At 38.1% G+C, this 18,015-nt stretch overlaps 1 protein-coding gene across 2 annotated transcripts in view; it reads left to right on the forward strand.

Moving 5' to 3' along the window:
* Positions 1-18,015, forward strand: part of ZFX (zinc finger protein X-linked) — a 78,384-nt gene that overhangs the window by 733 nt on the left and 59,636 nt on the right. The window lies entirely within an intron of this gene.

Here is an 18,015-nt window from a genome sequence, read left to right on the forward strand (position 1 = left end):
GAGGAGGCCGCAGTTAGGCCCGGGGAGGAGCCCGGCTGTCCCGATCGGTGGCGGAGGCGCTCTCCGTAAGCGGGCGGGGGTTGGGGGAGGGTCGCCCGGTAGCCCGTGAGGGGGCTGAGGGGCTCCGGGTCGACGCCACGGCCGACCCTGGGCACCGGGCGGGGTCGAGGCCTGGTGAGGAGGCGAAGGCTGCAGGCGTGAGGTGAAGGCCGCAGGCCGGCCGGGCCGATTTTCGCTATGTAAATATCGGTGAGGGGGGGAGGGACGGGGGACAAGATGGCGGCGGCTCGGCGCCTGCTGCAGGGGACGGTTGAGGGGGTTGCCGGGAGGGGGAGCCGCCATCTTGAAGGCGGTGTCGGGAGAGAAAATTCCGCTACAGCCCGTGAGGGGGGGTCGGAGAGCGGGCGGCGGCGGCGCCGGTAGCGGGCCCCGGAGGCCCGGCGCGATGGCGTGTGCGCGCGGAGGGGGCGTGCTTGCTCCCCACAGCGGCCATTGCCCTCGCCGCCATGATGAGCGCTCGGGCTCCAGGTCCTCGGCGGCAGCGCCACCTTCCTGTCCTGCCTGCCGCAGCCCCGTGACTGACTGCTGCTTCCGCTGCATTTTAACTGAGCTGCCGCAGGCGGCCGTCGCTGCCGCCGCCCAGGCGCCGAGCCCGGGGGTTCTGGGCCGCTGCGTTTGTAGCTCACGCCGTCCCAGCATCTCGGCTTACCAAGGCAGATGGGACAGCAAGAAATTTTATTTTGAAGTCTTAAGTGCCTCTTAGGGTGCCCTCTGTGCGGTTGTTTTCCAACAGTCATTGTCTTCTCCAGTGTCTGAGTAAACAAATAAAAGTGAAATTTGATGGCAAAGAAGTTCTCACCACTCTTTTGTCCAGTAGGGAAGAAAAAAAAGTGCAAATTGCACAACACGAAAGTGGAGGAATAAAATTGTGACGAAGTGTTTTTATTTTCGTTTATTTGGAAACAACTATCTTGAAAAGCTGCTTTTAAGCTATTCATGAATTTACTTATACTGTTTATTTTTTAATGAATCTCGTTATACTGTTTACTGTTTTTCAGGGTTAAGAAAAGGGCAGAAAGTTTTTTTTCTTAAATTGGAAGACAACATAATCTGACGCAGTATTTATTGTTCGTGTACCTGTCATGGTATTTACATTATTTGAAAAGTTTTAAATTGAGTTGCATCTCCTAAGATACTTTTGATTGCACAGTATACCAGTTTCCTGGTAAAGTCGGAGCCTTATGTTTGCGATGCGCTCTGCTAGGTGCTAGAAAGATTAAAATGGTTCTGGTAATGCAGACAGTGCCTGCAAAGAAGTCCGTTGCCCAGAGGTAGATGTGACAAATGTGAAATGCACTAAAGTGCTGCGAGAAAAGTACAACCAATTACTGGGGGTCCAGAGGAAAGCGAGGTTTTCATTTGGAGCATCAGGAAAGGGTTCCTGGTATAGGTGAGAAGGTTTCTGAAGGATGGGTAGGACTTTGTTAGGAAGAGGTGGGGGTGGGGGAAGGGCATTTCAAGGGTGAGCCTTTTTCAGAAAACAGCGAGTGTTTACAGTTTGTCTGGAGTTGATCGTATAGATAGCGGAGTGGTGGGAATTCAGGCTAGAAAGAGTAGATTGCAAAAGAGCTTGCCTGGTAGGTGGGAGGGGCTTATACTCAATGCCGGCGAGGGAGCAGCAAAGGACCCTCTAGCAGCGGAGTGATGATACACCTGAGCTCTCCTCTGTATTCACTTTAGCAGTTCTGGCTCCAACCAGTGGACTAGGAAAAGTTGCAAAGGTGAGAAATAACGAGAGTGAGTAGTAGGTTGATCAGTGTTTTCCTTACCAGAAAGATGATCAAAGATGTTCGGAAGTAAGATGTGCCATTTTTTGAATGATCCATCTCTGTTAGACAGCCGCTCTTTTTTTCTATCCTAACTTCTCACCCCAAATAATCTTTTGCTCAGAGGTGTTATAATTTCTATAGTAAACAAGTAGGGAGGGGTTTCTAATGTTTCATTTGCCAAGGTTGAAAGTTACAGGAATAGTGTGTGGGTTACACAAAAATGAGGAATGAATTCCATAAGTATTCTCATGGTAATTTTTTAAAAAGTCGGTTTTGAAAAGTAAGAAGAGCAATGGCCTTCAGATGGCCTTTTGCCATCGGTGTGCTTTCCCCTTGGTGAAAGTAACTGCCTTCTTTTTTGAGAGGATAATTAAGGCTTTTGGCTAAGCCAAGCCTCCCAGCTAATGTTTGGATTAATACTTGACAATCCTGGATACAGAAATTCTGTGGAACATGTGGGGAACTTGTTCTCTAGAATTTATGATACGCATCTATAAGGAGCATAGGTATTCACTAGAAACTGGCTTCAGGTTTTCTGCTTTCCTAGATTGCATCAGGTTTCAGTGGTAACACTCCATGAGGGGACCAAGGGAACTGTCTCATGTTTATCATAAAGGGCCATTGTTTAGAAAAGTTTGAGAAATAGTAGATTGCAGGAAGCCGACTAGAAGCAAGTTGTTAAGGCGAGCTGTGGTTGTTGAGGTGTTAAAGGTGAACATAAGCTGTAGAAGAAGCAGTTACTTATATCTTGACAGCTGGGAAATACATAGAAGAGCTATAAAGAAGATAGAATTATATTATTGCACAATACAGCAGCAGTAAATGTTCCAGTACAGCAACCATGGATGTTTAAGATGAAATTAGACTCAATCTGTATAATTAAGAAAACAGGTAAGTGTATAGTTCAGGAAGATTTCCATCAGAAATTGCTAAATATGAGATGTTTTTTGCTTGAAGGGGTAGAACTTGATGATCTGGAAACTCACCTTATTACCCAACCAAGCACCTTGGATAAATCAGGTGTTAGTATATTTTTCAAGGAGCCCTGGTGGCACAATAGTTAAGTGCTTGGCTGCTAATAGAAAAGTCGGTGGTTTGAACCCACCACTGGCTCCACGGGAGAAAAGATCTGGCAGTCTGCTCCCATAAAGATTAAAAAAGCCAAAACCAATTGCTGTCGAGTTGAGTCTGACTCATAGTGACCCTGTCGGACAGAGTAGAACTGCCCCATGCTATTTCCAAGGCTGTAAATCTTTAGGGAAGCAGACTTGCCACATCTTTCTCCTGTGGAGCAGCTGGTGGATTTGAACTGCCAACCTTTCTGCTGCTAACCAAGCGCTTAACCACTGCACCACCAGGGCTCCATCCCATAAAGATTATAACCGAGAAAACCCTATGGGACAGTTCTTGTCTGTCCTATATCACTATGAGCCGGAATTCAAGGGCAGCCAACAACAGTGTATTTTTCAGATAGTTGCAAATTTCCTTTTTCAAAGAAACATGTTCACAATGCTTTTTGTAAATGCTTACTGTCTAACCCCATTTGGACTTGTAGTGTTACCGATTAATCTTCTTTGTATTATTTGTGTTCCTGCACACTGGCAGTTCCAAACCTTTTTTGCTCTCAAAACTCAACTCATCCTTGAAATCCCTCACGCCTAGCAAAGATTGCCTAATCTTTTACTTAACTGAAAAGGATAGGGGGCCATCTGTTAGAAACAGTTGTTTTCCTGCCTTCTACTTCATGCTTTTCCTCTATCTCCACCTAGAATTTCCTGCTTTCCTTTTGCTGCAAGAAGAATTGCTCTTTTTTGAAGCCCAGCTGCTCTGCCTGTCCTCTTCACCCTGACCTGCTTCCTTTGGGATGGAGCTGTCAGTGATGCTGTCTCTTGCATCATTATCCTCTGACTCTGCTGTTTCCGCTCCCTCTCCTTAACAAGTATGCCTCAGGTTGCTCATCTTACAGCATCCTCACCTGTCTTCTCTTTCCTTTTACCAGTACTTTTATTTCTTTTCATCCCACTTACTTACTTAATCCAGTATTTCCCAATCTGGGAAACTGTTCCACAGCATGTTAATGGATGTGTCACCCAACCATTTTCTGTGGTTCAGAAACTCTGTGCCTTCTGTTTTCTTTCTGCCGCCTAGATGTCAGATTTGATTCAAGGTCAATTTTTTAATCCTTTTTTCTCGGATCTCCTTCCCTGACTTCAGTGTCCTTTATCATGCCCACCTTCTCTTCTGGTTTCTCATCTAGCATTTCCAGTTGCCTGCTGACCATCTCCAACAGGTGCCTTATTGACACCCCACACTCACCATGGCTGCAACCAAATTTATCATGCACATAGTAGATGACCAGTGATATTACTGAAAATCTTTTTTGACCCAGAGCCCCTGCTTCTTGCTTTCTTTCTGTGAATAGCACCATGATTTTTCCAGGATCATTCTTTCTTCCCTGTCCTATAGAGCAGTGTAGATATCTTTAATTTAGCATTTAATCTTATAGACAGTTTTTTAAAAATTGAAATGAAATTCACATAACATAAAATTAACCATTTTAAAGTGAACAGGGTAGTGACTTTTAGTACATTCACAGTGTTGTGTAGCCACCACCTCTTATCTGGTTTCAAAACATTTTCATCACCCCAAAAGGAAATCCTATACCCATTAAGCAATTACTCTCCATTCCCCACCTTAATCTATTATATTTTAACTATATTTATATTTTTATCTTCTTTCCTGAACTGTGAATGTAGAGACAGGTTCTCATTTTGCTTTGTCCTCGAGCAGTACATGGCACGTGGTTATTATCTACAAAAACAATCATCTCAGTTGGGTGCAGAGAATGTTATGTAATGGAATAGTTTTCCAGTTGAAATCAAGCAGTCAGTATGTTCTCTGGTCAAAGGGTATGAATATTAAGGCATACCACATTCATTTCATTAGGGTTCCAGATCAAGCTAGAGGAGCTCAGTAACCATCACCCTCCTCCCCGCAACACATACACCTTAACTGATTGGAATATGGCCAGCTCATTCTTATTCCTGCCAGACTATTTTTCCAAACAACATTTTATAAAATCCACCTATCTTGTAACTGTATTCTGCTCAAAGGGAGGTAAACTGTAAGGAAAACTGTGTGGCCTTGAAGTGTATAGCCATTAGCTTTTAAAATATAGATTAAAATTTTTTAAAATTATGAAATATTTCAAAATTACTGAAAAGTGTATGTTACCCCAATTTAACAAATTTCAATATTTTGTTACATATTTGCTTCATTTTTTTTTCTGTTTAAAGAAGTAAAATCTCTGAGATCCAGTTAAAGGGTGCCCCCCAGCCTATCCCATTCTGATCTTCACCTCGTGTGTATGTACCCAAAACAATATCAAGTATTGCTTTGTATGTTTTATCTTTACATAAATAGTATCGTACTGTGTGTCATTTTACTTTCTTTTCCCCCCCTCCAGTTAGTGTGTTTTTGAGATATATCCATGTTACATGTGAAATCTAGTTCAGCGATTCTCAAAGTGTGGTCCAGGGATTCCTGGGGATCCTTATGATTCTTAAAGGGGGTCCATTAGATCAAAGCTATTTTTACAATCATATTATTTGCCCTTTTTATTTACTCTCATTCTTCTGTACTCTGTATGATTATCGTGTACACTGGTGTTGTCAGGAGGCTACATGACGTGATGTCCTAATGGATTGGATGTGGAAGCAGTTAGGGGCATCCAGCTGTCCTCTATTAAGCCAGACATTAAAGAGATTTGCAGAAATGTAAAACAGTGCCACTCTACTCACTAAGCTTTTTTTTGTCTTGAAAAAACAAATTAAACAAAAAAAAATTATTGTGTTTTTGGTGAAAGTTTACACAGCAAATTAGGTTCTCATTTAACAATTTCTGTACATATTGTTCAGTGATATTGGTTATATTTTTCACAATATATCAGAATCTCATTACTTCCATTCTGGTTGCTCTATTTCCCTTCATCTGGCTTCCCTGTCCCCGTTACCTTCTCATGCTTGGTCTAGGAAAAATATTTGCCGTTTGGTTTCATCTAGATGATTATTTAGATGAGCACAGTTCTCATGGGTGATACTTATTTTATAGGCTGATCTGTCACCTGTCTGAAAGGTGACCTCTGGGAATGGTTTAAGTTCCAAGTTTAAAGAGTATCCCAGGGTGATAATCTCAGGGGTTTATCCAGTCTCTACCAGTCCAGTAAGTCTGGCCTTGAAATATAGTTACCTTTAATAAATGTCATTTATGTTTACACATACTGGGTTTATTATTTTTTTATGAATTAATGTTTTTTAAATGTCTCAGTTTTGATTTTTAATATGATAAATATCTTTAGATATAACCCACATAGACAAAAGCTTTTTGGAGTCTTTAATTTTTAAGAGTCCTGACACTAAGAAGTTTCAAAATCTAGTTCATTCATTTTGCTTGTATTTTGTGTAAATACACTGTGGTTCGTTTATCCATTCCGAAGGAGATGGTTGTTTGGAGTTTTCTGCAATTTCAAACAATGCTGCAACATCCTTGTACATGGTTCTTTTCTCTTGGGATTATAATAGAAGTGCTATGTTGAAGGGTCTGTGCATTGTCAGCTTTGCTGGGAATTGCCAAACTGTCATCATGTTTCAGTTTTTCCGTATCATTGTCAAAAAATTAGACTTTACATTTTTTTCCAGTCTGTTAGGTATAAATGTTGTCTCATCGCTCTTTTAACTTTGCATTTCTTAGATTACTAGTGAGGTTGGTCTCCTACCCCCCCCCCCCATTTATTTACCGGCCATTTGAGTTTTATGTGAATTGCTTGGCCTATTCTTGGTCTAGGAAACCCTGGTGGCATAGTGGTTAAGTGCTACGGCTGCTAACCAAAAGATTGGCAGTTCCAATCTACCAGGTGCTCCTTGGAAACTATGGGGCAGTTCTACTCTGTCCTGTAGGGTTGCTGTGAGTCGGAATCAACGCGACGACATTGGGTTTGGTTTTGGTTTTGGTTATCCTTTGTCTGGAGCCCTGGTGGCGCAGTGTTTAAAGAGCTTTACTGCTAACCAGAAGGTCAGGAGTTCGAATCCACCAGCTGCTCCTTGAAAACCCTATGGGGCACTTCTCCTCTGTCCTGTAGGGTCGCTATGAGTTGGAATTGACTCCACGACAACGGGTTTGGTTTGTTTGTTTGTTTGTTTTTATCCTTGGTCCATTTTTCTGTTGGATTGTTGTCTTTTTCTTATTGATTTGTGAATATTCTTTTTATATTCTGGATGCTAATGATTTGCTGGTTATATACACTGAAAATATTTTTCTTAGTCTGTGGCTTTTAGCTTTGTTTATGGAATATTTTTTGTATAAGACTTCTTAGTTTGAAGGCGTATACTCAGTTTTCTCTGTTTTTTCATTTATGTCTTCTGTCTCCGAGAAATTCTTCCCTTATTCTATGGCCATAAAGATACTCTTTTATATTTTTATATAGATTTTAAAGTTTATTTTTGCATACTTAGATCATTAATCCATCTGGAAATTTTTTTCCTCTGTTGTGTGATGTAGAGATCTAGTTTTATCTTTTTCATATGGATTTATCAAATAGTTCAGCCTTTCTCCTCACTGATTTATAGTGCAACTCCTGAGGTATAGCATAGTCCCACATATAAACATCTGTTTGTAGTTTCTGTCTTTTCGCTTCATTGGTCTGTTTGCTTATCTGTATACCTATACTAACCAAAAACCAAACCAAACCCGTTGTCATCGAGTCAATTCCGACTCATTGCGACCCAGCGGGACAGAGTAGAACTGCCCCGTAGAGTTTCCAAGGAGCAATTGGTGAATTCGAACTGCCGATCTTTTGGTTAGCAGCCAAGCCACCAGGGTTCCTTAGCCACTCTAGTGGAAGTGAAATAGTATCTTGTTGTTGTGGTTTTGATTTGCATCTCTCTGATGGCTAATGACGTTGAGCATGTTTTCATGTGTTTAGTGGCCATTTGAATGTCCTCTTTGATGAAATGTGTATTCAAGTCCTTTGCCCATTTTATGATTGGGTTGTTTGTCTTTTAGTTAAGTTGTTGAAGTTTTATGTATATTTTGGTTATTAGATTCTTATTGAATATATGGCTTCTAAAGAAGTTCTCCCAGGTGTTTGGTTATGTCTAAGAAATTTCCATGACTGTGCCCCTTGTGTGGTCTATTGTCTATATTAACATACATGCAGTACCTACAATTATGTACGTAGAAATATCCACAACCAAACCTATATCTGCAAGTAGTGTACTCCCTTACACCCTCCCACACCTCTTTAGCATACCCGTCTACCTGTGTAACAATTCGTAGATTATTGTTTGTTAATACTATTGTTGCACGATTGTATATGTTATAGTAATTACTGTAGTTGCTCTTTATTCTTGCGTTCCTCTCAGTGTCTTCCTTTGTCTTGTTCGTATTGTGCTGACTTCCCCATATTGTGTATTGCCTTTCCCTTAACCAATATTAATACGTATTATCTATCTAGTTAGTAATTTCCCCTCCCTCTCCCTCTCATCCCTGGTAACCATCAATTTTTTTTTTCTGTGTGCAAACCTTTTCTTGTTTTTTTTTCCTATAATAGTGGTCTTATGCAATATTTGTCCTTTTGTGATTGATTCATTTCACTCAGCATAATGTCCTCCAGATTCCTCCATGTTGTGAGCTGTTTCGTGGATTCATCATTATTCTTTATCGTCGCACAGTATTCCATTGTGTGCATGTATCACGGTTTGTCTACCCATTCATCTGTTGATGGACACTTAAGTTGTTTCTGTCTCTTTGCTATTGTGAATAATGCTGCAATGAACATGGGTGTGCATATGTCTATTCATGTCACTGCTCTTATTTCTTTAGGGTATATACCTAGGAGTGGGATTGTTGGATCCTGTAGTATTTCTAGCTTTTTGAGGACACGTGCTATACCGTTTTCCATAGTGGTTGTACCATTTTACCTTCCCACCAGCAGTGTATGAGTTCCAATTTCCCCACAACCCCGCCAGCATTTATTATTTTTTATTTTTTTGATTCGTGCCATTATTGTTGGGTATCTCGTAGTTTTGATTTGCATCTCTCTAATTGCTAATGATCGCGAGCATTTCTTCACGAGTTTGTTAGCCACCTGAATGTCTTCTTTGGTGAAGTGTCTGTATCCTTTGTCCATTTTTTAATTGGATTGTTTGTCTTTTTGTTGTTGAGGTGTTGAAGTTTTCTATGAGTTTTAGAGATTAGACCCTTGTCAGATATGTCATAGCCAATAATTTTTTCCCAGTCTCTAGGAGTCTTTTACTCTTCCGGAGAAGTCTTCTGATGAGCATTAGTGTTTAATTTTTAGGCAGTCCTGTTTATCTAGTTCATCTTTTACTCTTTGTGTATTTTTAGTTACGTTTGGTATTCTATTTATGCCATATATTAGGGCCCCTAATGTTGTCCCTGTTTTTTCTACCATGATCTTTATGGTTTTGGATTTTATATTTAGCTCTTTGACCCCTGGTGGCGTGGTGGTTAAGTGTTCTGCTGCTAACCAAAAGGTCACCAGTTCAAATCCACCAGCTGTTCCTTGGAAACCCTATGGGACAATTCTGTTCTGTCCTATAGGGTTGCTATGAGCTGGAATCAACTCGATGGCAATGGGTTTTTTTGGTTTTGATCCAGTTTGAGTTAGTTTTTGTATATGGTGTGATGTATGGGTCCTGTTTCATTTTTCTACAGATAGACATCTGGTTTTGCCGGCATCATTTGTTGAAGAGACTGTCTCTTCCCCTTTTAATGGACTTTGGCCCTTTGTCGAAGGTCAACTGTCCATAGGTGGATGGATTTATGTCTGGGTTCTCAATTCTGTTCTGTTAGTCTATGTGTCTTTCTGTTGTTGTACCAGTACCAGGCTGTTTTGACTACCGTGGCTGTAAAGTAGGTTCTGAGATTAAGTAGTGTGAGGCCTCCTACTTTGTTGTTTTTCTTCAGTGATGCTTTACTTATCTGGGGCCTCTTCCTTTCCATATAAATTTGGTGATTAGTTTGTCCATCTCGTTAAAGAGTGCTATTGGAATTTAGCTCAGGATTGCATTATATTTATAGATTTCTTTGGGTAATATTGACATTTCACAATGTTAAGCCTTCCTATCCATGCGCATGGTATGTTCTTCCATTTATGGAGGCCTCTTTTGGTTTTTATTGGATTTATTGCTAGATACTGTGTAATTTTTCTTATCATTGTGGATAGGATTATCTTTTAGTTATAATTTCTATTTAATTGTTGCTGATGAATAGGGAACACTATTGACTTACATGTGTTGATCACACAACCTTGCTTAACTCTCATATCACTATATTTCATGGATTCTGAGATGCACTCTCCCCGGCTACATTTTAACATCGCTGAAATAAAAATGTAATCTCAATTGATGGTGTCTTATAACCACTGTTGTCCAGGCAGCAGTCATGATGTAGTTATCATGGCCTGCACATGCACAAACTTGGTCAAGGCTATTCATTTTGTCATCACTTTAAATGAGTTATGTGTATTGGTGGTACAACATGTGTTGTTATTACATGCCAAACAATAGAACTGAAGGCAGAAGAAATTGCCAAGTGGGTGTCTGTGACTTCAAAGAAAATCCCATAGATAATAATAGAGCGTTTTAAGAAATGTTGCATCAACAGCACTCTTGTTGGCAGAGGGCAGTCTTGTTAGGAAAGAGGTTAACATTGAACAGCTTTGAGTAGAAAAGTGATCCAGAGTAGGACCCTGTATGTGAAGTTTTAGGAATACCCTACTAATTTCTTTTACTTCTATTTTCCTTTCTGTAGTGCATAAGATATGATAAATATCTAAATAAATTTAAAATAATTGCTTGAATAAGTCTAAAGTGAAAATTTCTAAATAATAAAGTATGGTATCAGTTTAATTGGCAGTAGTTTCCAGGGCTTTGAGCTGGTTCAGTCATGGCTGACAAAGTTTTATAGTTTGGGTGATTCGCCTTGGTACTTGCTTGGAATTGGGAAGAATTACTGGTTGAAGCCTTGGAATGGGAGATTCGGAAGAGGTGTAATGAGCCCTTTCAGGAGCATGGTGCATGAGATTGGATTGTTGGCAGGAATGTAGAGAGCAACACACATTCAAAGCGGTGCAGCTGGCCACCATCTTTGAGCGAGGCTCTGCCATCTTTGAGTGGGACAGCGCTGTTTCTGAATGTGCTCAAAATTCCAGGGCAAGAAATTTGGTTGCTATGCAACACATACGCTGCCCTTGTTTTCTAATAGGGAGATTAAGTTTCTAGGTTGGCTTTGACACGTAATTTTTCCCGTTCTGGGTACCGTGGTGAATCATCTAAGTTTTAAAAAGTTGGATCTGTTCCAGTGATGCTCCTTTGGCCATGATTGAACTGGGCAGAAGCCCTGGTTTTTTCTTGAGAAACTCTATAGGGCAGTTCTGCTCAGTCCTACAGGGTTGCTATGAGTTGGAGTCGACTTGATGGCAATGGTTTTGGGTTTTTTTGCATTGACTAGCACCTCCAGTCAAGTGGTTAATAGAAGAATTGATAATAAGCATTTCTCGTTTAGGTACTTCAGTGGAGTATTTCTAATGTTTTATCATTAAGTATGATATTGTAGTGGGTTTTTGGGGGTGGATATTACTTATTAGTTTTAAGTTTTCTTCTATTTATAATTTTAGAGATTTTCATCATGAATCTCAAACCAAAGCAAACCTATTGCCATCAAGTTGATTCTGACTCATAGTGACCCTGTAGGACAGAACTGCCCCATAGGGTTTCCAAGGAGTGGCTGGTAGATTTGAATGGCTGACCTTTTGGTTAGCAGCCAAGTGTTTAACCACTGTGCCACCAGGACTCCTTATCATGAACAGGAGTTGAATTTTTCTAATGCTTTTACTGCATCTATTGATATGATGAATTACAGTAGTAGATTTTCTGATTTAAATTATCTTTGGATTATCTGGATATTTGCATCTTTTGTTATTGCCATGTAATTTTCCTATTTCATGTAGTTCTTGTCTTGTTTGGATAACAAGGTTATGTGAACTTCATAAGATGAATTGGGGAATTTTCCTTTTTTTTTGAAACAGGTTAAGTAGAGATGACTTGTTTCTTTAAAGTTAGCTAGAATTCATCTGTGAAACTGTACCTGATGTCTTTTTTGTGAGTAGATTTTTAACTTTTGATTTATTAATAGTTTCTTTCATGGCAATAAGTTTTTCTGGCTTTTCTTCTTAAATTTTTCTTTATGCAAAATAGTCTTCTAGAAAAATAGTTTTCAGGTATATTGGTATAAAATATAGGCTTCTCTTATGACTTTAAAAATCTCTGATTTCATTAATTTGTTCCTTTTTTCTGATCAGTATTGCCAGCAGCTTGCCTAATTTATTAGTCTTTTTTATATAGTTCTTTTAATTGATCTTTTCTATTTCTGCTAATGTGGTTAATATTTCTTTCCTTCTTTATTTGCGTTTATTCTGTCATTTAAAAAATTTCTTAACCTGGAGGCCTCGCTTCTTAGTACCTAATCTATATTTTTACAATATATGCATTTAAAACTATAAATTTTGCTGTAAACTATAGCTGGCTGCTATCATTTCACATGAATTGATTTTTGTTATTTTTTTAGTTCTGAATATATTGTGACTTTCATAGTTACTTTTCCTATTGTCCATTGAATTATTTAGAACTTTGTTTTCAAATTTATGGGATTTTTTTTTTCCGTTACCTCTGTGACATTTATTTCTAATTTTATTGTATTATACTTGAAGAACATTGTACACTGTTAATTCTTTGGTATTTGTTTTTGTAGTCGTAAGTGGTCATTTTCTATAAATGTTTCATGTGTTGTATGCGGCATTGTATATAAGTCCATTAGATTATTATTGTTAATTTTTTGTTTGATTCTTTTATATTACTAATTTTTTGTCAACTTTGTCTACACCACTGTGTTGTAATTTTATCAGTTTTTTCATTGGTATACCCTTACACAGATGCACACGTATAAATTGTGTTGTTCAAGGTGTGTAATAGGTTCGGAACTATTATATCTCACTGGCAATTTTTTCCTTTTATCATTAAGAAATGACTATTGTTCATCCCTAATAGTGCTTGTCATAAAATCTATTTTGTCTGATATTAATATAGCTACACAGCTTTCTTTTGGTTCACCTTTGCCTGGTTCATCTTTTTCCATCCTTTTCTTTTTAACTTCTCTGGGTTAAGTCGTAGGTCTATCTCTTGTAAAGAGCATACCATCCTTTTAGAAATATTCCATTAAGAGATTATCATTTAACAGCTCATTATAATCTCTTATCATTTATAGAAAACCTGTTTGGATTTATTGCCACTATGAGTCGAAAACGACTCGACGGCACCTAAACAACAGACAACATTATATTTTGTGTTTTTCTGTTTACCGTAAATTTTGTTTGCTTCTGTTTTCTTGCTTTCTGTTGTACTGAATTGCCATTATCTCTCCACCTTAAAAAAAATGGTTTATAAGTTAATGGTTCGCTTTCTTTTCTTTCAGTGATTATGCTTAAATTTAAACATGCTTTCTTGATTTGATGTCATGAAAGGTAATCAATATTTCTACTTTCTTTTTAAGCTCTCTTTTGTGGCCAGGAAAAAAAAAATGACATTCTCTATACCAGGTAATAAACAGATGGGCAGGAAGGGGACAATGAGAAAAACATGATGGCTAAAAGATTACTTAGAATGAAGAGAACGTAAATAAGATGTTGATAAATAGAAGTCAAAAATACAACATTGAGATGAAAGTGTAGAACACAGGCAATTTCTGTTTTCTGAGGAAATTTAGTATGGAAAAAGGCTATTTAAAGATAAATTACTAAAAATTGGGATGAGAATTTCATAGTATGTTGACCTATACCTTGAATAAAGGATATAGAAAGGTTGAAAGTAAAAGGATGGGAAAAAAGATATGCCATGCAAACATTAACCAAAAATGACCTGGTGTAACTATACTGATATCAGGCATAGTAGACTTTGCAATAATTCATAGTGAACATTTCATAATGAAAAAGGAGTCAATTCAAGGATACATAGAAATCCTAAATTTGTATGCATCTAGTAACATAGCCTCAAAATATGTAAAGAAGGAAGAAGAAGAAGAAAAAAATACATATATAAAGAAAAACTGACAGACCTAACAGGAGAAATATGTAAATCCAGAATGATAGTTGGAGATTTTAAGACACCCCTCATAGTAACTGATACAATAAGCAGACAAAAAATTAGTTAAGGATAGTAAAGATTTAACAGGTTTACATAACTTGACCTAATTGACATTATAGAACATTACATCGAACAGCTAGCTATATATCTTTTTTTTCAAGTGAACTTGGAATTATAAAAATAGACCATATACTGGGCAATAAAGCAAGCCTTAACAAATTTCAAAGGGTAGTATATTCAAGGAATATCTTCTGAATTTAGTTGTAAGGCACCAAAAGAACCGTTGTTGTTGTTAGGTGTCGTCGAGTTGGTTCTGACTCATAGCGACCCTGTGTACAACAGAAAGAAACGCTGCCTGGTCCTGTGCCATTCTCACAATTGTTGCTATGTTTGAGCCCATTGTTGCAGCCACTGTGTCAGTCCATCTTGTTGAGGGTCTTCCTTTTTCGCTGATCCTCTGCTTTACCAAGCATGATGTCTTCTAAGGACTGGTTCCTCCTGATAACACGTCCAAAGTACGAGAGACAAAGTCTCGCCATCCTCACTTCTAAGGAACATTCTGGCTGTACTTCTTCCAAGACAGATTTGTTTGTTCTTCTGACAATCCATGGTCTATTCAGTATTCTTCACCAATATCGTAAGTGCAAGGCATCAATTCTTCTTTGGTCTTCCTTATTCATTGCTCAGCTACCGCATGCATATGAGGTGATTGAAAATGCCACCTTAGTCCTCAGAGTGACATCTTTGCTTTGAACACTTGAGACCTTTTGCAGTAGATTTGCTCAATGCAATGCGTCTTTGATTTCTTGACTGCTGCTTCCATGGGCGTTGATTGTGGATCCAAGTAAAATGAAATCCTTGACAACTTCAATCTTTTCTCCAGTTATCATGATGCTGCTTACTGGTCCAGTTGTGAAGATTTTTGTTTTCTTTACGTGGAGGTGTAAGCCATACTGAAGCCTGTGGTCTTTGATCTTCATCAGTAAGTGCTTGAAGTCCTCTTAACTTTCAGCAAGCAAGGTTGTGTCATCTGCATACCGCAGGTTGTTAATGAGTCTTCTTCCAATCCTGCTACCGTGTTGTTCTTCATATAGTCCAGCTTCTCAGATTATTTGCTTAGCATACAGACTGAATAAGTATAGTAAAGGATACGACCCTGATGCACACCTTTCCTGGTTTTAAACCACGCAATATCCCCTTGTTCTGTTTGAACGACTGACTCTTTGTCTATGTACAGGTTCCTTATGAGAACAGTTAAGTGTTCTGGAATTTCCATTCTTCACAATGTTATCCATAATTTGTTATGATCCACACAGTCGAATGCCGTTGCATAGTCAGTAAAACACGGGTAAATATCTTTCTGGTATTCTCTGCTTTCAGCCATGATCCATCTGACATCAGCAGTGATATCTCTGGTTCTATGTCCTCTTCTGAATCCAGCTTGAATTTCTGGTAGTTCCCTGTTGATGTACTGCTGCAGCCGTCTTTGAGTTCAGCATAATTTTACTTGTGTGTGATATTAATGATATTGTTCAATAATTCCCTCATTCTGTTGGATCACCTTTCTTTGGAATGGGTACACATATGGATCTCTTCCAGTTGGTTGGCCAGGTAGCTGTTTTCCAAATTTCTTGGCCTCCGTGGGTGAGCACTTCCAGCATTGTATCCATTTGCTCCAAAAGAACTAGAAACCCCCAAATTTCTAGATATTAAACCATATCCTTCTAAATAACCTATGGGTCAATGGTGAAATTAGAAATAGGAATTAGAAAATATTTTGAAGTAAGTGATAATGAAAATATGATGTATTAAAATGTCTGGGATGTAACTGAAGCAACTCTTAGAAAGGAAATTTATAGCATTTAGTACATAAATTAGAAAAGACTGAAAATCAATAATCTAAGCATCCATCTTAATATATTAGAAAAAGGATAAAAATTAAACCTAAAGAAAGTAGAAGGAAGAACATAAAATGGTACAGAAATCAATAAAATATAAAACAAATGTACAGTAGGTAAAATCAGTGAAGCCCAAAGTTGATTTCTTTGAAAAGACTTTAAAAATAGCAAGACTGAGCAAGAAAAAAGAGATGGTACAAATTACCAATTTCAGGAGTTAATTCCTTCAGACATTGAAAGTGTAATAAGATATCATGAACAATGTTATGCCAATATGCTTGACAACTTAGATGAAATAGAGAAATTCCTAAACAAAGACAACTTACCAAAACAGAACAAGAAGAAATAAAAAAATTGATTAGTTCCATATGTTTTAAGAACTTGAATCCATAGTTACAAACTTTCCCAGAAAGAAAATTCCAGGCACAAATTCATAGGTGAATTCTTTCAGACATTTAAGGAAGAATTAACACCAATCTTATACTAACTGTACCAGAGAATAGAAAAGAGTGATCATTTCCAAACTTATTTTATGAAGCTGGCATAAGTAGTATCCAAAATTTAAGAACTTTTCAAGAAAGGACTTTTGTGAATATAGTTGAAAAAGTTCTGAACGAAATAGTACTAAATCAAATTATCTATGAAAAAGTAATACATCACAACCAAGTTGTTTATTCCAGGAATAAACCCAGATTGGTTTAACATTTGAAAAGCAATATAATTCACCATGTTAACAGAATAAAGATAAAAATTGTATAATCATTCAGTAAATGCAGAAAAATCATTTGATAAAATTTAATACCTGTTCATGATTTAAAAAGAAACCTCTCAGGAACCTAGGAATAAAATGAAATTTTTTTAACCTGATAAAGAGTACTGATAACAAATCATACATAATGGTGACATCCTAAGAGCTTTTCTTCTCATATCAGGAGCAAGACATAGCTCTCTGTCAGGAACAAGATATAGTTCTCTATTATCATCACTTGTATTCAACATTGTAGAGGTCCTACCCAGTGCAACAGGTATCCTATAGTGACCCTGTAAGATAGAGTAGAACTGCCCCATAGGGTTTCCTAGGCTGCAGTCTTTACAGTAGCAGATTGCCAGGTCTTTTCTCCCATAGCCGCTGGTGGGTTCTAACTGCCGACCTTCCGGTTAGTAGCCAAGTGCTGTGACCACTGCGCCACCAGGGCTCCTTAGGTAAGAAGAAAGGAATGAAAAGGTATAAGGATTGAAAAACCAAAAAAAACCAGTCCTATTGATGTTGAGTCGATTCTGACTTATAAAAGGAAGATATAAATCATGCAGACATGATTATATATGGAAAAAATCCAAAATAAGCTGTAGGATATTCTATTAGAGTTAATAAATGAATTTAACATGGCTGCTAGATAATAAGGTCAATATGCAAAATCAAGTTTATTTCTCTATACTAGCAACAGGGTCGCTATGAGTCGGAATCGACTCGACGGCAACAGGCTTGACGGGGCTATACTAGCAACAAACAATTTGGAAAACAAATTTAAAAGCTAGTACAAGTTATAGTAAGGTCACAGAATACCTGATAGCTTGAAATATATCCAACAAGTCATGCATGAGACCAAAAGTAAAACATCATTAAGAGAAATGAAAGAAGACCTAAATTAATGCAGAGATATACAGTCATTATGGATTGAAAGCGTCAGTATTGTAAAGATGTCAGTTCTCCCTAAATTGACATATATTCAATGCCATCCTAATCAAAACCTCCACCAGGGCTTTTTTTTTTTTTTAATTGTACTTCAGGTGAAGGCTTACAGAGCAAATAGTTGCTCATGAAACAGAAGTACGCATGTTGTTTTTATAACATTGGCTAACAACCCCACAACATATCAACCCTCTAACTTCTCAACCTCTTTTTTTTTTTTTTGGTGGAAATACACATAGCCAAAGATACACCATTTCAAAAATTTCTGCATGCACAGTTCAGTGACATTGACTATGTTCTTCGAATTGTGCTGTTATTCTCACTTAAGATGAAGGCTTACAGAACAAAATAGTTTCTCATTTAACAGTTACTACAAATGT

Source organism: Trichechus manatus, unplaced genomic scaffold (genome assembly GCF_000243295.1).
Source record: "Trichechus manatus latirostris isolate Lorelei unplaced genomic scaffold, TriManLat1.0 scaffold00100, whole genome shotgun sequence".
NCBI lineage: Eukaryota > Metazoa > Chordata > Mammalia > Sirenia > Trichechidae > Trichechus > Trichechus manatus.